Here is a 3,275-nt window from a genome sequence, read left to right on the forward strand (position 1 = left end):
AGACATATATGTACGTGCACAATAAAATGTGCAGCAAGTGCATCATGAGTACGAAAACAACGTGTATCCAGTAAGCACCAAGCCTAATCTCGAAAAGGTAGAGACGAGATGGCCGACTATGACCTATGGGTCAATAATATTAAATAATCATGAAAATAGAAATATTTATATCAACGTGATTCACAGAGTTAACAATAATTTTATTGAACCAGCAGAAGTAATTAAATTCCTTCAATTACAATAATTCTCAATATATTAATTAAATTTCTTCAATTCAAATAATTTCTAATCTATTAATTAAATCCTTCAATTTCAATAAAAATTCTAATTTATCAAATAGCTTTACAAGCTGCAATTCAATTTCAATAAATTTTCAATTTATCAAATAGCTTTACAAGCTGTAATAAACTGTCCAAGTATCGTGTAATTATTATTATTATTAAGCACGATTTCTGCCGAGGTCGTACGACCCGATCTAGAGTTTCGTGTACACTGCCGAGCGACGTGCGTCACGATCCATAGATGCATCTATCCTGCCGAGGCTTTTGATCCGCTCCACAATAAAGGAGGACATTTTCTTATGTACCTCCGAAATGAGAGTATATTTGTTATAAGATAAATTCCGGAGGAAGAACAATTTCTCTTAACAATTAATTAATTTAAACAGAAAAATCAGGTATATGAGATTTTCATCCCTTAATATTTTTATCTAACAATTCACAATATATATATATATATATATATATATATATATATATATATATATATATATATATATATATATATATATATATATATATATATATATATATATATATATATATCAAATAATATTAATTAAATAAAAAATATAATTTACACAAGTAATTCATGCTTTGAGTCCTAAACTACCCGGACTTTAGCATTAATAGTAGCTACACACGGACTCTCGTCACCTCATGCGTACGTAGCCCCCACAATTAGCAACAATTATTTAATTTTAATCACCTATGAGGTAATTTCCCCCGAATAAGAGTAGACAAGAGAGTTACCTCGTCTTGCTCCAATTTAATCCACTAGTAGACCCTTTCCTCGATTATCCAACTCTGCCTGGCTCGAATCTACCCAAAATAATTCGATACAATCATTAAAATTTATAGGAATCAATTCTATAAAAAAAATACTACATTTTCTATAAAATCCCGAAATTAATTAAAAATTCGTCTGTGGGGCCCATGTGTCGGAATCCAGCGACAGTTACGAAATCCGACAACCTATTCAATTACAAGTTCAACCATATCCGTTTCACTCAAACCCGACTCCGAATCGATACCGAAATCTCAAAAATTTATTTCTATGAGATTTCTAAAATTTTCCCAAATTTCAATCTCAAAACACTAATTAAATGGTGAAACCAATGACATATTTGTGTATATAGACTAAGTCCGAGTTAGAATCACTTACCCCAATGTCTTTCCTTGAAAATCTATCCAAAATCGCCTCTGCTCAAGCTCCAATTTATTAAAAATGGCGAATGGGACGAATGCCTTCTTTTTATAAAACTGCCCAGGTAGCCTTCGGAATTGGGCCTTGAACTGGGCCTCGATCATGGCTTCGATCACAGGCTCGAGCCTGGACCTCGGGCATGGCCTCGATTATGGCATCGAGCCTGGTCCTTCGATTATAGCCTTGATCATGGCATCGAGCTTGAGCCTTCGATTATGACCCTCGATCTTGGGTCTCGATCATGGACCTCAAGCACTGCCTTCGATCATGGCCCTCGATCTGGACCTTCGATCTTTGCTTCGATACTAAGCCTCGTCCTTGGCTTCGCCTCAGGCCGTCGACCCTGGGCTCGATACCTGAGCTCGATCTTGGGCTCGATACCTGGGCTCGATCTTGGGCTCGATACCTGGGCTCGATCTTGGGCTCGATCACAACCCAAAAATATCCAGCAAAAGGAAAAATTGCAGAAGCTTTTTAAGTCAAATGTTTTATCCGTTAACCACCCGAAACTCACCCGAGGCCCTCGGGACCTCAACCAATTATACTAACAAGTCCTAAAACATCATACGAACTTATTTGAAACCTCAAATTACATAAAACGACGCTAAAACCACGAATTATGCTCCAATTCAAGCTTAATGAAACTTAAAATTTCAAACTTCTACATTCGATGTCGAAACCTATCAAATCAACTCCGATTGACCTCAAATTTTGTACACAAGTCATAAATGACATAACGGAGCTATAAAATTTTTTTGAACTGTATTCCGACTCCGGTATCAAAAAGTCAACTCCCCGATTAAACTTCCAAACTTAAATTCTTGTTTTTAGCCATTTCAAGCCTAATTTAACTACAGACTTCCAAATAAAATTCTGAACACGCTCCTAAGTCCAAAATATCACGACCCAAAATTTCCACCTTCAGACCGTGATGGCGCCTAACATTTCACTTTCTAGGCAAGCCAACGTTAGAATAATATTATCCCTTTTTAAAATAATTTTTAAATTATTAATAATCAAAGAAACAAATGCGGAAGCAAAATCTAAAATATAGTGAATAATCCATAAAAAAAAAAACGGTGTCTAAATACCATCCTAGAATTGGTGTAACAAGTGCACGAGCTTCTAGAATAAATACAAATAAAAGTCTGAATAATTTAAAGCTGTCTGGAAACAAACACACAACTAAAGTAAAATAGACGGGGACTTCAGAACTGCAGAAGATGTGTAGTTATACCTCAAGTCTCTTCCGAGTAGCTGAAATCCGAGCAAGTCTATGGCATGCCGCTGGGACCAACTCCGAAATCTGCACAAGAAGTGCATAGTGTAGTATCAGTACAACCGACCCCATGTACTGGTAAGTGTTGAGCCTACCCTCGACGAAGTTGTGACGAGGCTAAGGCGGGTCACTTATATTAACCTGTACGCAATATTAGTAACAACAACAAATAATAAAATTAAATCAGGTAACTCATATATAATAATTGAAGCCAACTCAGCAGTCATAACCAATTATCATTTCTATCAATTTTCGTTGCAGCGTACAACCCGCTCTCACAATATATTCACATTCAATTCTGTTGCGGTGTGCAACTCGCTCCTCCAATATATTCATTTTAATCAAGGTCTGTTGCGGCGTGCAACCCGATCCCCAATATATATATATATATATATATATATATATATATATATATATTGACTTTTAAATAAGTCTGTTGCGGCGTGCAACTTGCTCCTCCAATATATTCATTTTAATCAAGGTCTGTTGCGGCGTGCAACCCGATCCTCCA

Source organism: Nicotiana tomentosiformis, chromosome 12 (assembly GCF_000390325.3).
Source record: "Nicotiana tomentosiformis chromosome 12, ASM39032v3, whole genome shotgun sequence".
NCBI classification, from domain to species: domain Eukaryota; kingdom Viridiplantae; phylum Streptophyta; class Magnoliopsida; order Solanales; family Solanaceae; genus Nicotiana; species Nicotiana tomentosiformis.